General features: G+C 45.5%; 1 protein-coding gene across 2 annotated transcripts in view; it reads right to left on the bottom strand.

Annotated features, from left to right (window-relative positions):
* Uvrag (UV radiation resistance associated) overlaps positions 1-15,191 on the bottom strand; it is a 238,447-nt gene that overhangs the window by 4,711 nt on the left and 218,545 nt on the right. The window lies entirely within an intron of this gene.

The following is a 15,191-nucleotide window of genomic DNA, read 5'->3' as shown; positions in this document are numbered from 1 at the left end:
ACTATGCATGCATTTTAAATTATTGCAGTAATTTATACTTGTAGGAAAAAACATAAATATAAACTACATACAAAAAAACCCTATCATAAGCTATTACCCATCAAGTAACTATTATTAATTTTGGATGTTTTCCTTCCAGACTTCAATTTTATGTTTAATTAAAAAAACCCCACAGTTTTGTGGTATATAAATAACTCTATCCTGCTGTCATATGTTATTAAAACCTCTGGGTGAATATCATTTTAAAAGGCTGCTTTAATGAATGGAATGCTGTAATTTATTTAATTATTCCCTCATTTTTAGGATGTTTCTAAATTTTTACTGTTATAAAACAAACAGCTGTTGATCTCATAGACCAATGACCTGAGTTTGATCCGGGGATCCGAAGGGTTGGGGGGGAGGGGCAGATGACAACCAATTTAGGAAACTTGTCTACCAAATAAATACAAGTAAAAATGATATCGATCAAAAAGGCCAATAATCAACCAAAAATTCTGATTTACAAATTGTGACTAATTTTTAAATGCTATCGACAACTCTCTCTCTCTCTCTCTCTCTCTCTCTCTCTCTCTCTCTCTCTCTCTCTCACACACACACACACACACACACACACACCACAAAAAAACAAGGGGTTTGAGGATACAGCTTGGTGATTGTAACGTTCAAGCTTAACGTGGGCTTAACATGGAGCAAAGCCCTGGGTTCAACCTGCAGTGTCGCCAATGGAAGAAAAGGAGGGAGGAAGGGAGGTGGAGGGGAAGGAGGGAGGGAAACAACACCTCCCTGAGCATCAGCAGGGACATGGCAGGAAACATGGTAGCTTTTCCTGGCATCCAGCCCCTGCTAAGGGGCTGTGTGTTCTGAGCCCTAACTTACTGGGGTGCAGAGCCTGAAGCTCAGGCAAGCTGATGGAGTCCATCGCCTCACCTTAGTCACATGCCCTGAGAAAACAAGTCTTCTAGTTTGCTGTGTGTCCAAACTGGAAACACTGTATCTGGGATTTAATGTTACATTTATAAAGAATTTATTTAAAACAAAACAAAGCTGGGCATTGGTGGCGCATGCTTTTAATCCCAGCACTTGGGAGGCAGAGGCAGGAGATCTCTGTGAGTTCCAGGCCAGCCTGGTCTACAGAGCGAGTTCCAGGATAGCCTCCAAAACAATACAGAGAAACCAAAATCAAAAAACCAAAATAACCAAACCAAAACCAAACCAAACAAAATACCCCACAACAATTCAAAGCTATCCTAATTGCAGATTTAGTGGAGAGAGAGAGAGAGAGAGAGAGAGAGCGCAGAAAAATGGTAAATAGCCCAACCATATCACCATATCAGTGGCAGCTAAATGACCTAACAGCAAACACTTGCTGTTAGACAGAGAGGACTTCAAAGGTCAAGCATTAGCATGGGAAGAGGCCAAGTGGCTTGGAGTTTAAAGGTCAAAGAGGACAGCCTGGTTTAGATTTGGATCCCACCAGCACTCTAAATGAAGGTGGTTTGCGTCTTTCTGGTTCTGGGAGTCCTCATCTACTCCACTTACCTTCCCTGATCTCCACAGTTCTACCTAAAGACTGTCCTCTGGAGAAAAGAGGCTCAAAGGCCTCCACTCCACTCCCAGCTAGGCTTGACTGTCTCTTTATTTGGAATTACAACTTCTCCATTTATTAGTTACATGGCTGGGGCAGTTTTTTCCTTTGCATAATAGATCATCCGACCTTGCTTAAGACTAAATAAAGAAACATACTTAAAATCCTTGGCAAAGCTGGGGGTGGTGGTGCGTGCCTGTCATCCAGCCCTTGGGAGGTGGAAGCAGAAGGCTCAGGCTACAAAGCAAACTTGAGACTGTCTCAAGAACCCCCAACAAAATAAAATAAAACAAAACCCAACAACACAAGGCACTGAGACAAGGGTAAGAGCGTTTGAAAAAGAGTACTGAATGAATGAGCAAAATTTGCCTGCTGTGAATGGGCAGTTTCTTCCCTCTTGAAGGATGGGGTACGGAAAGCTTTGAATATAGCAGAAACACTTAAAATGCCCTATTCAGATGATCTGCCAACTGCTTAGGGACCACAAAAACTTCCCAGAAACCTTTGAGGTCTATATTCTTTTTTTTTTTTTTTTTGGTTTTTCGAGACAGGGTTTCTCTGTGGCTTTGGAGGCTGTCCTGGAACTCACTTTGTAGACCAGGCTGGCCTCGAACTCACAGAGATCCGCCTGCCTCTGCCTCCCGAGTGCTGGGATTAAAGGCGTGCGCCACCAACGCCCGGCTTGAGGTCTATATTCTAATTGTTTCTGAACCCTTGAAGCATAGTTTTTCTCCACGTATTTAGTTCATGGAGACATTTTACTTATTTATTTATTTATAAAAGGAAATCTCTATTTCCCTGACCTAAATCAAGAAGACTGGCCAGCTATTTAATAGTGTCTACATGGACTCCTTGCAGCGACACCAACCTGGGAAACAGCAGAGCTGAGGTACGACTCTACTGTCTTTGTCCCACCGTCTGTTCCTCCTCACCCTGCTTCTGACTGAAGCACTACTCTCCTTTAAAGAGAAGTGCTGAGGAAGCGAGAACTCACGAAGTGATGCTTGACATCTTCTACTTGCAAGACTGTGCTCTTTTCCAGCTCTGGTCCTTCAGTAAAATGGTTATGGCAGCACCGAACTGGCTACGATGGCACAGGCATGTAATCCCAACACTTGGAAGGCAGAGGCAGGAGGATTAAGAGTTTAAGATCATGCTCAGCTGCACACTTACTGAGTTCAAGGCCTGCCTGGGATACATGCCTCAAAACACCACCACCAGGGGCTGGAGAGCTGCCTCGGTGAATAAAGACACTCAGAGGCCTGGAGGGTTCAGTTCTGAGCCGGAGGCTCACACCTCCCGCTACAGCTCCAGGAGGTCCAGAGCTCTTTCCCGACATCCTTGGGTACGCACAGCAGTCTTAAAAAGACAGGAGGACTGTCCATGAGCTGGAGGCCAGCCTAGGCAGTTATCAGTGGGTCTCAGGCTAGGGCTGTGACTCTGAAAACCTAACTCATAAAGCTAACATCTGTGAAGTGCTATGTGGCAAGCATCCTGTTAGCAGCCTTACAAACTATAACATATCTATACAATGTTATAAAACAAACAGCACCCCACTTACACTGGGAGGCTGCAGCATGGAGGTCAGGAACTTGAGCAAGGAGACGGGCTCCTGGGAAGAAATCCGAGGTTTCCCAGAGCCTGTACGTACGACACCTTCTCTGTCTCGGCTCACAGGACTCTAAAATCTCTGCTGCTACCACACTGCCTACATTTGCTCTGTTCCCCCTGAGGAGAAGGTGAGAACCAGGGGAGCATGTTTAGGCCAGTGAGAGGGCAGCATCCCCAAATCTTTTCTTCCTACAGCTCCATATGCTGAGAGGCATTCTCACACCAATTATGTGCAGAAATCAATTCTACCGCAAAGCCGTATAAAACGCAGAGGGAGGAAGAAAATGGAACGAAGAAAACCATGAAAAGTTACCACATCAAGAGAGTTCATGAAGACGGGCAGGCTTTATTTTAAAATAATTCCTCCAATTCTCTTTCAGATCCACAAGGAATGTTTTATCTGTCTACAGCAGGGGTGGGGGGATTACAGCTCTCAGCCTCAGGTAAGTTTTCCCCTCTCTGCAAATGCTTCCTCTGAGGGACATTATCAGATCACAGCTGGTCAAAACACTAAATTCTGATTGTCAGGATCCCAGCCAAAGTCTACAGCTACGACTCAGAGGAATAGGGAGAGAGAGAGAGAGAGAGAGAGAGAGAGAGAGAGAGAGAGAGAGAGAGAGAGAGAGAGAGAGACGGAGCGCACGTTTAGATAATATTTGATCTTCTTTCTCCCCCTCACAGCCCTGACCTCATGGCTCTACCAGCATGTTTAGGTTGGTGTTCAGCCATCAGGCTGTTTGAAGCTCTAGGCACTGCTCAGTGCCAATATCATGTCAACTGTGCTAAAAAGCAATAATCGTTTCTCACCTTCTTAAAGATTATTGCTAAAATAATGCAGAGCAATGACAGGACTGTGCTCGGCGCCAAAAGCAGGTTGCCAAGGCGACGCTGAGGCAGGATTACGTCTTTTGGCAGCTAAGAAATCATGACATAAAGTTAGTTTAAAACAAAACAAAACAACCTCCATAAATTAGACTACTATCTCTTTTCAAAATTTAGCCAAGGGTGGGATTTATCTTTCTCCTTTCCATCTCTCTGATCAAGTGGAAGCCAGGGCCTTCTCTGTGGAAGCCAAATTTAACAGCTAGATCTTATCTCCCAGGAGAGAGTGGGGTTAACAGTATTAAGCAGGGTCTCCTGGCCACAGGCGAGGGATCTAAGGGCCTCTCACCATTACCAGATAAGTAAGTGCTTAATCTTTGCCCTGATGTTAACAAAAACTCCAAACAAAATAAAAATAGAAACAAGCTTGGGCCTGAAGCACAGGCTGAAATGTGTGCCAGTGGCCACCTTTCCCCCGGGTTCTCTTTGGAAGAATTCCTGCCAAAGTCTGACTAAAACAAGCAAACAGTATAAAAAGGTAGAGCTGAACAAGGAGCCTTTAGACGGCTTCGACTAAGTGGTGATGGCAAGATGAACCCAGAGAAGACAGAGTCCCACAGGCAAAGGACAAAATGAGCAGTGGAGGCGACCAGTTTGCAGATGTGATGGGAGGGCTGGTTATTATGACGCACATTAAGGGCGTGGCCCCAGTGTAGGTCAGAGATGATGGTGGGGAGCCTCCTGCCCAAGCTCCACCTCAAAGTTGAACTCCTGGGATGGGGGAAGGCATAGGTTGTCCATGGGGCCACGGGGAGGTCCTGGGACAGGTCAAGCCAGCTCTATCACCTGTCAACTTTCACATTAGGAAATCATGACAAATGAATAATATACTGAAATTTCAGTCAGGCAGCAGACATTAGGGGGACTATAAAATGGTCTGTAGGAATAGACATAGACCATCTTGATGTCATTTATGTGGAGTGTAAGTAACATCCTACAAGAGAACATGGAAAGTGGTCCAGGAATGACAGCTGGGGGACCCCGTGCAGTGTCTGGATTGCACTGGAGACCTGGGAATAGTAAGCTGTTTATGATGAAAACTGGGAGGGGAAAACCCTCTACAATTTGCCAGGGAAGCCAGGGGAACAACAATCTCACAAAATAGTCACAGAAGGAGCCGGCAGGGAAATTAAAGCCCTGGCCCGAGAATGCTCTCAGAATTTAAAACCAGCCTTGGAAAGGAGCTAAAGGAAGCATGAGACTCCCGAGGCCAATGACAGAAACTGTGAAATGAAGTCTTTGAAAGATATTCTAACGCCGGCCGAGCTACCATCAGGTTACTAATAAACTCTGACACAAACTATACCACGGGGCTCAGCTGCATGTTACTTTAAAAGAAAACCAGATCAGATCACTCTGCCACCAGGTTAGAGGAGCTGCGGCCTTGGGCAGGATCCCCTGAGTAACAGTTGTTCCCCAGTTAACCACTGCTCCACAGCAGACTCTAGGATTCTGTCCTTTGAGGTCCACTACACTACTAAAGAGGTGTGGTGCATGCTCAGTAGCAAGATGACTAACTAACTCATTTACTCCATCCTCCAGCATACACTGAACATCTACTGCACACAGGCAAAGCACTAGGCTTGGGCACTACAGCAATGGGAAAAGTCACACTTCCTGCTCTATGGGGCTTTCAGCTAGTGGGACAGCCAGCCTGCACCATAGAACACAAGACACAAAGGTAAACCAACTACCTCAAACATGAACCATGGACCACACAGGCTAAGAGTTTGTGACAGAGAAATGACGCCCCCCCCAAGGCCAAGGTCTCCAGGGCTAGTAGAGTTCTTCACTAGTCACATGCAGGCCAGGCCAGTGTGTATATGTATGTGCATATGTGAGTATTTTTGTATGTACATGTATGCCTGGGCACGTGTGTGCCTTGTGCCCTCAGAGGCCAGAAGAGAGCACCAGATCTCGGGCTGGAGTTACAGATGGTTGTGAGCCACCATCTATAAGTATGAGTACTGGGAATCAAACCCAGGTCCTCTTTAAGTGAGTTTGCCCTTGTCCTTCAACTTCCCCATTTTAGTTGGGAGAGTATAAGGCTCCTGGATTTCAGGGGCATTGGGAGAATGATGGAAGAGTTCCTGGCCCAGTAACAGCATCCGGAACTCTAACAGCCATCGAGGTCTCACTAACTGGAGAGTCACTGAACAAGCAGCATAGAGAATGAAACCACAAAGTTGACAGACTTGGAATTGTATTCTAAGCGGAGCTTAAACCCAAGGATTAATGATCAGTGGTCATTTTTGGGTTGGGTCAGCAAAGAGCTTATCACTAAGCCTTTTTGAATTTTATTGTAATTATGAGCTCTGGAGACGGCTACCTGCCAGTCCTTGATAGCACGTGTTAGAAGAGGCCTCCCGAAAAACAGTGACCTTTAAAATGACTTTTCCGTGAATTCTCTCCCCATCCACTTAAGCACAACCTCCACTCAAAACCTAACTCAAGTGCCATTTCTTTCTTGGAAGCTTCTCTGACCACGCCTCTCTGAACGATCTCTTGAACACACTGACTGCAGGTTTTGCTGTCATCCAGTTTTGCACTTTGTTTCAACACGCATTTCCAGCAGACTTCTCGGAACTGCATTTGCTGCTTCCAGCCTGAGTCTCTGAGATGCAGAGAGAAGGAATAAAATAACCACAACGCCACAGTATGTGCTACGCACATTACTGTAAGAACGGAGTCGGCTGGGAGCTTTGTTAGAGGAGGCTGAATCTGACGGGCACCTTGAAGGAAGTTCATCAGGGAAAGGAGGGAAGGGAGGAAACATGAGAATGAGAGCATGAATATATTCATGTGCGCACACGTGCGTGTGTGCGTGCGTGAGTGCAGGGGGCTAGAAAAAAGGGAAGAGTAACATGCAATCTGTGTGCATCCCAGATGTGGAGCCAGGCCTTATAAACCAAAACCATATGTGAGGGACCTAGCATTCTGTTTCTTGATCTCCAACCTTCTGCTTTGCAGTTTATCATGGTACAGAGCTCACAGCACATACAGTAACTCATACCTGGGACTTCAAATATACCTGGGCTGATTTGAGGTGCAGCAAGTCTAGGACATGCTAGATTTAGAAGGCTTCTTATGAAAAAAGAAAATGAAATATCTCAATTTTAATCTTTTTAAGGGGCTGGAGAGATGGCTCAGTGGTTAAGAACACTTGTTGCTTCTGGCTCCTGATAGTTTAGAACTGCCTGTAACTCCAGTTCTGGCGATCTGATGCCCTCTTCCGGCCTCCTCAGGAATCTAGACATGTGGTGCACATATGTATGCTCAGGCACACACATACACAAAAATAAACAAATCTTAAAAAATAATTTTAATGAGTATATGTTGTATTATTTTAGCGAGATAATCTGGATTTTATTTGAACTAAATCAAATACTTTAGTAAAAATTAACTTACCTGCTTTCCTTTTCCCTGTTAAAATGTGGCTGCCAGAAAACCACTGCTTGCATTTGTCCTGATGCTATCTAGTGACTAAGCCCAGACACAGGGGCCTGGAAGACTGGCTGCCACGACATGGTTTTCATCTCTGCATTTCCTGGCTACCTTTTATATCTTCTAAATTTTATTGAGTAGATGTTACTGTATAATCAAGAGGGGTAAGCAGAAATTAGAACATTAGGAGCAAGCATCTTCAGTCGGTTCAGCTCACTGGTGGAGGAGAAAGCAGCCCCAGTGAGCGAGCAGAGAACTCTGTCACAGGAGAAAGTCTGAACACAAAGGATGTTGGACAGCTGTTCTCCATCCTGACCGAAGACAGAAGAAAGCGGAAATGGGTGTTAACCGCAGGAGGGGGGCTGTAAGTTAAATATAGGGAAGAATTTCCTGAAGTGAGGGTGTTTAAACTCTGGAATGAGTTATGGAAGGAGCCTGTCCCCCCAAGGTCTTTTAAAGTTCCACAGATGCCCATATGCCTTGTGTGTTCCTGTCTAGAGGCAGGGAGATGGCTCCTTCTGAAATAGCTATCTTAAGAGTAAATAACTCCAGTAAAACTTTCTTTTTCATTTACTTTCAACTAGGCCTTGCTTTTTGTATTAGGATGCCAGGCTGAGAGCCACACTTCCAAAAGCAAACCCACATGATACTTAAGTAGTACTCTTGAGACTTCAAAGACAATGTCATTTGATCTAAATTTAAAGACTATCATCAGCTAGCTGTGTTTTGTAAGTCCCTTGGAGGTCACCTGCCAGAGTCCAGTTCTGAATTTGATATAAGCATGACTAAGGGAAAGGATAAGAGGAGATGTGTAAAATGTGAGACTTTTAGACTTTTAAAGTGCACTGATTGTTTACTGTAGACATTCATTATAACTTTACCTAAGTGTGCCAAAGCTAAAGTCAGCCTGGTAGTATAAACCTATTATCTCAGCACTTTTGGGGTGAGGCAAGAGATTAAGAGCTTAAGGTCAGCTTGGGCTACACCAGACTTTGTGTCAAACAACAAACAAACAAACAAACAAACAAACAAAGCCCACCCAAGGGCCAGAGTTCTGAAGAAACAGTCATTTCTCTACGACTTCTACTTAAAGCAGTTGAGCTGGATTTTCTCTGCTTGTAAAGGAAGGTAAGATAGCAGCACATGGGAGGCAAAGGCAGGAGGATGGTTGCAAGTTTGAGAGCAGCCTGTCTCTCCCTACCACCCCTGGGGGGAAAAAGGAAAAGGGAGCAGGGAGGATGGGGAGCAGGGAGGATGGGGAGCAGGGAGGATGGGGAGCAGGGCAGCCAGGGTGTGGAGAGTATCAGTGAAGGGGAGAGGTCTGAGTCACAGTCACAGAGGGTAAAGGCTGAGTGAATATTCTGCAGGGCACGCCCCTCAAAACAGTTAATTTGTCTTAGCAACTATGGATTCAAAGCTAAGCCAATGTGAACTAGTCCCAGGCAGCATAAACTTTGTTTTTAAATTGCGCTTCATTTCTTGAACAGTACAAGATGCGCAGAAGACACTTAATTGTCAAATTCATGGAAAGCACTTCTCTGTTGTTATCTCCCCCTCTTCCCTCCCGGACTCTCTGTGTAGCCCTGGGTGTTCTAGGAATCCCTCTGTAGACCAGGCTGGCCTCGAGCTCACAGAGGTCTGCCCACCTCTGCCTCCCAGGTGCTAGGATTAAAGTGCACCACCACCACCACCTGGCCACTCCATTCTTTTTTAAGATTTAATTTTATTCATGTGCATGTGTATGTGAGTGAGTGTATTCCTACAGCCAAAGGAGGGAGTCAGATCCCCTGAAGCTGGAGTTGTGAGCTACTCAGTGGTGGGGTTGGGAACTGAAGCTGGATCCTCTGGAAGAGCAGCAAAGTGTTCTTAACCACTGAGCCATCTCTCTAGCCCAACTTATTATTTTATATAGTCCTTTTTAGTTTAAAACCCCTTTGGCGGACATATCACATTGGTTCTCCACATCTATGCTGAGGAAGCAGGGCTGGTACTGTTAATGTCATTAAAAATAACTCATCCTTTAAAAATATTTATGAAATTTAAGTGATATAGCAGAAACTGACATCTACATTTTCTGATCCTCAAGCTGGGTACTCTCTTTGTTGTATCACAGTGTCTTGCATGAACATGATCGAGAATTTATGATTTATGATCAGGAAAAACTAAATTTAGAGTAAAAATTTCCTTGAATAAAGCAGGACAGATGGCTCTGAGATCATGTTTTTGTCAAGTCTTACCCTCAAAAAGTAAAATAAAAAAAGAACCACAGCATTCACAGGACAAAGACTACAGGTGGATACATGTGAGCTGTAGGATGCTCAGCATCCTCAGCACCCTGAGCCCTCCTCCTACTTCCTAACCACAGAACAGTATAGGATACTCAGCACCCTGGGCCCGCCTCCTGCTTCCTAACCACACAACAGTATAGGATGCTCAACATCCCTCAGCACCCTGAGCCCTCCTCCTGCTTCCTAACCACACAACAGTATAGGATGTTCAACATCTCTCAGCACCCTAAGCCCTCCTCCTGCTTCCTAACCACACAACAGTATAGGATGCTCGGCATCCCTCAGCACCCTGGGCCCTCCTCCTGCTTCCTAACTACAGAACAGGGACTAAATGCTTGCCCTTTCAGTGTTACAAGTCTCAGTTTTGGCAAAGCTTTATGAGGTACCTGGGTAAGCTTCCACCATGACACTACCTGCTTTGCCATGTATCTTTCTAGAGGACCCGGATTTGAGTTTGTGGGGGGTGCCCTTGGGAAGCTAACAGGTGTCAGGACAATGGTGACACAGTATCAGAGGGCTGAAGAGGGTGGGGAAAGCACAGTGCAGACATCAACAAGCACGGTGTGTGACAAGAACTGTCCTCAGTGTCGTCAGTGATTATCATGGGATGCTGGCAAGTCACTTGATGCTTCTGAGTTTCAGTTTTCTAGGTTGTGAAACCATGATCTTATTCTTGCCTCCATTCTTTCCCAGGGTTGTTGCAAGCATAAATACACACAGAAAGATTTTCAAGTAAAAGGATTTTAAAAGGAAGAAGACAGAAACTACAAGTGTGTAGGCAAATGGATTACTAGGCACTTCTCTATAGTCTGCAGAAAGACCTTGGAGGGGCTTGGGGAATGGGAGAGGGAAATAGTGAATATTTTTATACCATTATTGTTCAAGAGAGTAAGCCATTATATAAACAACACATACACACAAAACACATGCACACCTATTTGTAAGATAAACTGGACTTTAGGAAAAACAAAACACCTGTAACAAAGAATGAATTATTTTTAAAAATAGAGGCCACAACTATGACCCACTAATACATTACACATTTGTACTAACTGCTAAGTCAGGTGGCAATGCTAGGTCCCTGTGTTTAAATCCTAATGGCACCAGCATCAGCTCCATCCTGTTACCCTCAGTATTGTTCGGAGACTGATGTCACAGGTATTAGTACTCCAGCAGTCCACACACTTTCCACTGAACTGCATCACAGTGGCGTATACCAAGTCTCCCACACCCGAGTCCTGTCTGTGTTCTAGGCAATGCCAGCTCCCCAAGGAAGGTCCACAGCCCTCAGACCAGCCAGTAAAGGAGTTCTTGACAGGTCAGGTAACTTACTCCCTTTCTTGGAGCATTTTATATTTTATTTTTGATTATTTATTTTCTGTTCCTATTTCACCACCTTGATTAGACTCTAAGCAGCAAGAGCACCTCTGTAGGTGTACATCCCACGAAGAGGGCAGACACAGCCTAGCATTAATGCTTTGGGCCAGGCTGGGACCAACAGGTAAGGTGATGCAGACACCAGTGTCACATGACTCCCAAGCCCCGTGGATGAGATTTGATAGCAGCAATGACCCTGAGTTACTGAGGGGCTGCAGCCTGGTCCCTGTGACTGGTGTTGAGTGCATGAAGTAGGGCTTGAGCCCTATCTTGACCTGTCAGAGCATCTGGACAGGCAGGGGGTGGGCTGTCCTGGGTGGCAGGAGCTGGTTCAAGTGACTCGCTGTGGGCAGATGTGTGTGTGTCAGTTGAGATGGGTGGGGGCGCCAGGGAGATACATATACAAGGCCCTGTCTGCAGACACCACTCTCCAGCTCTGGGCTGGGTACACTGTCACACAGCGGTCAGCAGCATCTTGCAAGCGCATTCCTCCCTGACCAGACTCAGCCCTCGAGGCAGCTCTGAATGTGTCCATCAACTTGAGTCTTGGCCCACTTGGGAGTTGGAAAAAGAAGAAAAGGAGAAAGGATGCATAGATGGCATTGGTGACTTTACCCAGAGCATTTGGGAGTACAGTCTCCAAACTGCAATTCTGCTGCCCAAACTGGTATCACCTGGTGGTTTCAGCTGGGTTCCCGATGCCACGATGGGAAAACAGGGATCACTTGGGGAAGAGTTGTCAAAACCCAGTGAGAACCATGCCCATGCCACTGTGTGTGAAGATAAATGGGCTCACTTTAGGACTGGTCAGGTAATTCTAAACACTAACACTAACAGTATTAGTTAAGAATTCTGTGATATACAAGGAAAAAAACCACTTCATTAAAAGAGCCTTTATCATTGCCCTTTCTTTACAAAATCAAACAAAACGGACTGTCATATAACTTGGCGACTTTCATGAGGAATTTGATGAACCCACTGATCCTCAGCCAGTTTGGAAGCTTCACCACCAACAGGGCAGACAGCAGTGTGTTTCCATGGGACCTATCTGCCAGTGGTAACCACTGCACAAGTGTTTCCTTTCCTAAAAGATGTTAAGTCTCCCCCAGGAGCTGAGACATTACGTGACTCCCCAAGGGGTGAGTTGGTTTGGCTTTGGCTTAAGGAGCATGAGCTGGGGGTGAGGTGGGGAAGCCCCCAGTCTACAGAGGCTCTGCTGGGAAATTCTTGGATTTCCTGAGGCTGAATCAGTTTGTTCTGGCATTGTTTAGGTTTGCAGAACCTGGCTTCCTGCTGTGGGTCTTGACTTGGAACCATTAGGAAGCATTCACTTTCCCAGTACTGTGCCTTGAAAATAGTGACCCATTTTTCATTAGCGAACCAGAAAGTAGCCATTATCATGCATTTGTGCTAATGTACTGGCATGGCTGGTACAGACGGGCACTACGCGAATGTTACGTTTAGGGAGACTTCAATTCTCTTTTATTGGTATAGACTCATGGGTCAACAGCATTCACAGTCATTTAATTCTCTGTGCCTTAGAATTCAGAGTCACTGAAAAGAGTGTTACAAATGGGGCAGGGCAGCCAGGCAGCAGAAAGGCACTGACGTAAATATTTTGGGTAGATGGTCTGCAGGTATCCCAAAAGGCCCTAATATCCACAATTGTAGTACTTTGCTTCTCTCTCTCTCTCTCTCTCTCTCTCTCTCTCTCTCTCTCTCTCTCTCTCTCTCTCTCTCTCTCTCTCTCTCTCTCTCTCTCTCTCTGTGTGTCTGTGTCTGTCTCTCTCTCTCTCTGTCTCTCTCTCTCTCTCTGTCTCTCTCTCCCTCCCTCCTTCTCTGTTTTTTGAGACAGGGTTTCTCTGTAGACCAGGCTAGTTCTATACTCAGTGATATTTCTAATTTTGTATTCTTTTCCTTAAAAAGCACAAGTTCTCAAGCTGGGTGGTGGTGGTGCATACCTTTAATCCTAGCACTGGAGAGGCAGAGGCAGATGGATGTGTTTTTCACAAATGGTCTCATGTATCTCTCTATTTTTTTTAAAGGCAGGTCTCCCCTAGCCCAGGCTGGCCTCTGATGGGAAGACCCTGAACTCCCAAGATCTTCACACCTCTACCTTCTCAGTGCTGAGATTTAAGGTATGCACCACCACACCTGGTAGTAAATGTTGTTGTTGTTGTTTTTTTAATGGATGCGAATATAAGAGAGACGATAGTGTGAGACCCTAAGATTGGGAGCTCTGGTACTCAAGGATCAGGCAGAGGAGCCAGCAGCTGATGAGCAGACAGCGGAGTCAGGCAGGAGAGAGACCTGCACTCCTCCCAGGAAGGCAGGAGTCGAGAGCCATGTCAGAGGCTTCGAACCTGCTGAACAAGGAACACACACAGGACGGTGACCTTTGGGTTTGGCCCAGAACTCAGCAGGCACCTAGCTGGATACAAGGAACATAGGTACACTGTTAGAACATAGATCAGAGTGAGTTTAATGAGGAACTGAACACAAACACAGCAGAACACACAAACAGTCCTGTAATCGTTAGAGACATCAAACCAGTACTCCTCAAGGAACAAAACCCACCGGGATTTTGCTTAGTTCAGTCAGATAGTTAAGACACGGATGAGCTCCACAAGAACTACTCCCCAAAGAATGGAAGAGGGAAAGAAAGAAAGAAAGAAAGAAAGGTCGCCATTTTATTCTGTGAGGTTGTTACAACCTTATCAGGTCTGGCCATGTGACAACCACATTCAGACAAGGAGTTTTTTCTTTTCCTTTCCTCTTCTTTTCGTATTGAGACAAGGACTCATGTAGATAGACAAGACTGGCCTCACCATGTGGCTGAGGAAGACCTTGAACTTGGGAGTCTCTACTTTTACTCCCCAGTGCAGAGATTACCGGCATGTACCACCACACTTGGTAGTCACCCATTTGAGAGAGCTAGTTATTGGCCCTCAGAGCTATCTGAGATACTCAAAACTCTTTTTGTTTGTTTGTTTGTTGTTGTTGTTTTTAAGAAGGACATAGAGATGGATGGGAAGAAAGTAACAAAATATTATCTTTGTAAATGATAGGGTTTCATCTTATTCATGGTGGCCTCAAACTCACTGAGGATGACCTTGAACCCCTGACCTGCCTCCATCTCTCAAGAGCTGGGGCTACAGGCATGCGCCTTCCTGCCCCGCATGAGATACCATCTTTACGGGTAATAAGTATCAATATCATTAAACAACCAAATGACTCAAACAAAATTCTCAGTCAAAATTCTGTGTTAGGACGGTCGTTTTACAGACCCACGCGAGCAGGAGCTTCATGACAGGCTGAACACATCTACCTTTTCCCATTTGCTTAGGAGTCCCACCGGGCTCTCTGCCCCCTCACTCGCACTCTTTCACTGGAGAACTTTTCTGTGGGTGATTTAGGGGCACAATCTGTGTAATTTCGGCTCAGCATTCCCTGGTTCTGCTGGGGAGTCAGCTGTCTCTGCAGTGTGCTAAGGGCCAGCCTCCTCTGTAGGAGAGCTATGGCTCTTCAGGTCTAATGCTCAGGGTAAGTTTAATTTTGAATGATGTCTCTGCAAACCCTTTTTATTACAGATCTAAAGCCACTTTTTCCAAGAGGCTTTATCAGTAATAAAACTGACATTTTGATTGCATTAGTCTGTCTCTTGTATCCTCTCTCTCAAATGGTTCCAAATGTCAAGGGACAAGTGGGATGCCATTTATTGTGCATCCTCAAGCCACAACCAGACGCACAGCAATTACATCTTATAATAATTAAGGAGGAGGTATGAGCCTCTGGAGAGAAGTAAAACAGTGAGGCAGAGCAGGCAGTGTGGAAACAGACGGCTGGGTAGCCAGGGGAGGTGGTGCTATCCATCAGCAGGGAACAGTTCCTGCAGTAAGTGATACAGGTTCATTAGGTCTGTGCCTAGGATGGCGCTGACTATTCTGGCAAAGACTCAGGTAGGGCTGTGGCTGCCTCTTTCCCTGCTATTTCAGGTGGCCAAC

Source organism: Mesocricetus auratus, unplaced genomic scaffold (genome assembly GCF_017639785.1).
Source record: "Mesocricetus auratus isolate SY011 unplaced genomic scaffold, BCM_Maur_2.0 Super-Scaffold_4256, whole genome shotgun sequence".
NCBI lineage: Eukaryota > Metazoa > Chordata > Mammalia > Rodentia > Cricetidae > Mesocricetus > Mesocricetus auratus.
This window is presented reverse-complemented; position numbering and strand designations above follow the sequence as displayed.